This window comes from Poecilia formosa, unplaced genomic scaffold (assembly GCF_000485575.1).
Source record: "Poecilia formosa unplaced genomic scaffold, Poecilia_formosa-5.1.2 Scaffold240, whole genome shotgun sequence".
NCBI classification, from domain to species: Eukaryota; Metazoa; Chordata; class Actinopteri; order Cyprinodontiformes; family Poeciliidae; genus Poecilia; species Poecilia formosa.
Window position 1 is genome coordinate 674,642 of NW_006800179.1, and position 6,082 is coordinate 680,723.

Sequence of the window (6,082 nt, forward strand, 5' to 3'; positions counted from 1 at the left end):
GTTTGGGTTTTTAAGACTTCTGAAATGTAGTTCAAGTTCATGTTTATCTGTGCAGCACATTTCAGCAGCAAGGCAGTTCAAAGCAGTTTACATCATAAAAACACAAAAATATAAAGTTGTAAAGAAAACACCATGCAGTCAAAAATTTAACAAACATTATATTTTGATAAGTGCCTTCACCAAAATCATACACATGAAATATGTTGGTCAATGTTTCATTTATTATGTTTCAAAAGCAGCTCTGCAATTTTAATCTGAATTTAAAGGAACTCAGTGTTTCGGCTGTTTTTCACTTTTCTGGAAGTTTGTTCCAGATTTGTGGTGCATAGAAGCTGAATGCTGCTTCTCCATGTTTGGTTCTGGTTCTGGATGCAAAGGACTTGAGAGGTCTGGAAGGTTGATAGAACAGCAGCAGATTTTAATCCGTTCAGTGATTTATGCAACCAGCAGGATATAAAGCCTCTTCTCTCAGTGAAGGAATGTAGAACTGGGTGATCTGTAGTTTCCAGCTAGAAGAACTGAAGCTGTGTGTTGACTCTAGATCTGTAGCTCTAGAACATTCCTATTTAGGTTCAAAGATAATAACTTCAGTTTTGACACATCAACACATTTTCCTGCTTAGTGCATGGATGGGTTCAAAGGTCACCTGGTGACATCGTAATGTAGAGCTGTGTATCATCTGTGTAGTTATGGTATTTAATAATAAAAAATAAAATAATAAAATTGATTGATTAATTAATCTTATTTTCTGTTTTAACCTGAACCAGTGGAAACATATAGATATTAAATAAAAAAAAGTCCTAGGGTTGAACCTTGGGATACAAACACTTCATCTAAATGACATAATTACTGCCAGTTTTCTTCTGATTAAATTTTTATGCTTTAATCAAAACTACTTGCTTCATGTCCAAGAATAAACCTGAAGAGCTTTTTGTGTTCAGGATCTTCAGAGAAAATTTATAGTAATTTAAAAATTACTTTTAGTTAAAATATTTTATTTTTACTGTTCAGCTCATCAAAAGCATATAAACTGTACAAACAATTGCGACAGGCAATGATTTAGGTTTTCTTGCCTAAATGTCTAGAGGACATTTCATCTGGCAGAGTGAGAGGTGAGCTGAGAGGTGATGATGATTCAGATGAGGATCATCAGATCATTTCTCCTCTGTCTGCGCTGTGGTGCAAACCCCACGTCACCACGGCCATGTTTTACTTCCTGAAGCCGACAGAAACGGATGCATGCACAAATTTAAAAAATCTGGTGTAAACAGTAAGTTCACAGAGGTAAAAACAGAGGTTAGTTATTTTAAATTACTCGGTTACATTTACTTCAGTAACTTCATGGGAAAAAATACTTTGAGTATTTTTATTAGGCTGCACTTTTTACTTTTACTTGAGTAATTTATTATGAAGTATTATTACTCTTACTTGAGGATCATTTCTGGTTAGTCAAACCCAAGGTTGTTCAAAGTGTGGCCTAGGGGCCAAATGTGGTCCTAGAAATGATTTTGATTGGCCCATTAGCCAAAAACTGAAAATATTTCAGTTCAATTCAGATTTATTCAAGTCCATGTTACTTTATGCTGTAATAATGTAATATTGTTGACAATGTTACAGCAAAGACATATTTTCTATATTTTACATATACATACATTTGTGTATACAGGTCCTTCTCAANATTAAAGCTAAAAACTCCTTCAGCTCTGGGACAAAATGATGGCGAAAAAACTCAATCAGTGGTGAAATGAAAGCAAACTGGAAACTGATTTTAAAGCCCTTTTTGCACTCCAGGGTCCGGCCTGGCTCGGCCCAGTTCGGTTCAACCTGGTCCCATTGGTGTCATGGCCCTGGTCGTTTTGCATTGAGGAGGATACATCACGTACATCGACCCGTTGCTAAAGCTACCGAGGCGATCTCCCCAGTGACAGCAGAACAGTTTTCTTCTTGGGTCTCCCGTCCTGCTTTTTCTCATGAGCGAGGAAGCTGAGGAAAACATTTACCTCAGCTTTACATTTAACGAAAAAATTAATAAATAAATAAATCTCATCTTAATGTCGTCTCTGAGCTGGACTCGCAGCCAGCTGAACTACCGCTGCGGCAGCAGGATTTCCCGGCTGGAACGATGCCAGATGCAGAAATCCCCTCTTTCACAGCCTAAACGACTTCCGATTGGTTCATTTGGAGAAATGTTATTTACATTTACCATTAAAATCTTTGGCTGAAGAGGCAAATGTAATTGCAGTGTAGGGTAAGAATAGATTATGACGGGAATTTATTGATGCAGCATATTGAAATGACAGCCATTAGCGCTCCTCTGATCCAGAGATCTGGTCTTTGTCCCGCCCCAACAGCCAATGAACCAATCAACAGCTAACTCCAAACCGGCCTGGTCTGGCTGGCCCGATTGGAACCACAGCTCTCTGGGCTCCAGGGAACCGGGCGGTACCGGGCTGGAAGCGCTAATGCAAAAACGATAGCCAGGCCGACCCGGGTCCAGCTGTGCAGTGCAAAAGGGGCTTAAGTTACAAGAATCAGACCCAAGATGTTAAAGAATATCAAATAGAAACAAGATCCATCCATCCATGAAATTCAATAAGTAAAACTGCTTTTTAAACAGCTGTGGGGGAATATCTCCTCTCCCAACAGGAAAAACTGGGAAAAGAGAAAGCTAGCTCCTCTCTAAACATTAAACTCCATTCTGGAAGAAACATAATGCTTTAATTCAAGTTTAGTGGAAAGATTTAGCTTAAAGACATAAGAGACCACACCCCAAAATGCTTTTCTCTGCAATTCATATTTTAATTGGCAATAAATTGAGACAAGGTGTAGGATTAAATCAGAAAAATAATGCTAAGCTAATTATTTTGTTCCTGGTTATGTGTCCACAAGTTTTCTCTTGTCCAAGTGGTCACTTATTTTCTTTGCTTTAAAAAAACTGTTGGAAATAAGCAAAACTAATCAAAACCCACAAGAAAATTTAGTACAGTAAAGTGACCAGAGGTGATTAAAATAACTGAAATTATATTCAAATGAATATATCTTAAACTAAATTAAAATCTTGCATCAATAGCAACAATGTTGCTAAAAATAGTTTCATTAAAAAAAGAAAAGAAACCTCTAAACTACATTTGAGGATTTTACTTTTCCAGATTCAAACAAGCACATACCTCTGTCTATTTGGCTATTTTTTAGTACAAGTACAAAAGTTGAGAATGAATGTTATATGAATGTTTCTGCATTAAAGTTTCAGATATAAAGCATGACAGATTGACTAACGGACAAACAAATGGCAGATGCACAGAAGAATGGTGGACCAACAGATAGAAAACTTCTGGACAACTGGACAGGGAATGAAGTCTGATTTTTTTTTTACTTATTATGACCTTAAAATCTCAGACTTATTGTATTATGTGGAAACCCTCCATTGTCTTTTCTCATTTATCCTCTCTGGTTTCTTTTTATTTTGATCTCTGTCTCACAGAGACTAAAGTGTTTAGTCACTCTACTTGTTGATTAAAGTCAGTCTGGAGTAATTTATTACAAACAAAAACAAAGTAAAAAGAAAATATATGATTTTTAATTTATATTCCATTTGGACACCAAAAAAAGTGTCCAGCGTTGTTACACCTACAGCCTCAAGGCCTGGAATTTAATGTTGATTTGCAAGTAATGTGGATTATACATTTGATTCCCTCAAATCTAGTATTTGTAATGCAGGAAATTCCTGCTCATAATCCCAGGGATGTGTAATAACGTGGTCAGAAACCAAAACGAACGGGAAAACTTCCAGCTATCTCCCCTCTCTCTAAAGGAAGAGATCCCTCTACTGTCCCAGTATCTCTTACTTGCAAACCACCATTGTATAATTATATATTATAATTGTACAATATATGAAAAGAAAATATTAAGCCCTACTAACATATTCTTTCACCAGTGTAATGCAGAAAATAACCCAGACGTCCCTGAGCCTGTGGTAGCCAGCTAGAATATTAAGTATATGTCCATGTTACTTACTTCTACTGGGATGAAGGCCAAAACCAATGTGAATAACATAAATGTGTGAGCCTCCATGTATTATGAGCCTGGAAAAGAAGAAGAAAATAGTCAATTTATGTGAATAATTAAGTTTTTTTATATATATATTTGTAAAATCGTTTCCTTTATGTAAATAAAGAAATGTTTAAGGTAGTTTACATTTCTGTTTAAATATGGTTCAACTTTGTGTTCATTCATCGTGCATGATGGATAAAACTCATTTAAACAACAGTCATTTAAATGTCAGAAATCAAAGTTCAGCCATTAGCTGAGCTATTAGCTTAGCTTCTCAACTGGAAAAGAAACAAACTCAGTAAAACTCTGTTCAATTGCACTTTTTGTAGCTTTACACCATATACAAGTTGTTGAATCGCGTTGTAAAATATCCGTCACTAAACCGAGTTTGTTGTACACATATTTTAAGGACTCTTAAATTAGCAATCGCTAGATTCCGGTTAGCTCGTCCGGAGCTCTGCAAGCTCGTCGGTTAGCTTGCAGTGCAGTGTTATCTGCGCTGCATTAAAATAACACAACTTTGCAGCCGTAACTACTTTGGGAGTTCATGACTCGGATAAGTTTTGATTGTGTTGGTGATTTTTAATAAACAAAGGCGAAACCGGCTACCACTAATGTAGCCGGTTTTGTTTTCATGTTTAGCGGTGCTACATGTGAATCAGATCACCCCTAACTCTAACCCTAAAATCGTTAAAAGTCAAATAAACACGTTATGTTTAATGACCGGATATTAATTTAATCATAATTCTTTTTAGCCAACCTTACCGTGACTGACTGATTAAAGGACAGCGCTGTCAGAAGGACGACAGCAAGAAGGGATATTTGGGATATTTGCAGATGTACACATCTACGTCATGCGTAATGCGTCATGACGAGCGCTGAGTTTTACGTTACATCCCCTCCATCTTGAATGTGGAGCGATCAGAGCTCTGTATGCTGTGTGGGAGCGTTTCAACCGTTTTATAGTAGAAACTGGATTCATTGGCATTACCTTTCACAGGTAAGGATGAAAGAAAAATTACAAAGAAATTCTTTGGAGCATAATTTCTTAACGTTGTAGTCAGAGACTAGCTTCTAGCCAACCGATAAGTATTTTCTATGGCCGGAAGTAACTACTCTGTTAATTTCTTAGCGTAGCTAACGTTTTCATACTGTGGTTTCTAATGGCAGAGAGCTGATGAGAAACCGCTGTTAAAGGGGAAGTGCATTTAAGACCAGGGGATTTTGTGAGGAAAGGTCAGTCGCATCACAGCTCAGCTTCACAATGTCGGTGTTTAACTATGTTGTAAAGATGCTACGAGTCAGAGCCCCAATTTGCTGAAAACATATGTTCATTCTGAATGTGAAGGAATCAGTGATGTATTTTCTATTACACTGTCAGATAATTTCTCTTTTCTCCTTGGCTTTAGCCTGTGTCTACGAGGACGTCTCGGAAGTCACTGGACTGCTCCCAGTTTGACCAGCAAGCTGAACCCTGCCTGTGGCCAGTGTTCCCAGTATAATATACATAAATAAATCTGTGTTTTATTGCACACTTTTATTCTTTCACTTTTTGTCTATGGTGTGGCCCACTATGCCGCTGTCGTGTATTTACACAGCAGATCCTAGTGGAGGCGTAGCTAGGTTGATTTCAACTGTGACCAGAGAACACCACTGGAGCCATTACATAAGAAACCGTTACTTTATGCAACCTAATGCTACATTTCAGAGATTCTGATTTTTGTCGACCAACAGTGACCGTAAATATTCTGCCTTGAAAAAATTTAAATAAATGCATTCAGCTTTTATTGTTTCCTCACACCAAAGTTACATTTAAAAATTGAGATCCTTGAAAATAGTTCCTTTTACTGATGGGTGAAAGGTTAATTTTGCATTTGAACTTTATTGGTTATGATTGGTTGCTTTGAATATATATAAATAGGGGTGGGAGGTAGGTAGAATTGAGCTACCTTGATCCTAATATTGGTAAATCAACTGTTAACTTCCGAAACATTTTTTACAAGTGACATGTAGCTCAAGAAATATAAATCTG

General features: G+C 37.0%; 1 long non-coding RNA gene across 1 annotated transcript; it reads left to right on the forward strand.

Moving 5' to 3' along the window:
• The first annotated feature begins 4,821 nt into the window (after positions 1–4,821).
• LOC107838323 (uncharacterized) lies at positions 4,822–5,590 on the forward strand. Its single transcript, XR_001664384.1, has 2 exons — positions 4,822–5,050; positions 5,460–5,590. It is a non-coding gene; the product is annotated as an uncharacterized LOC107838323 (long non-coding RNA).
• Positions 5,591–6,082: the final 492 nt, after the last annotated feature.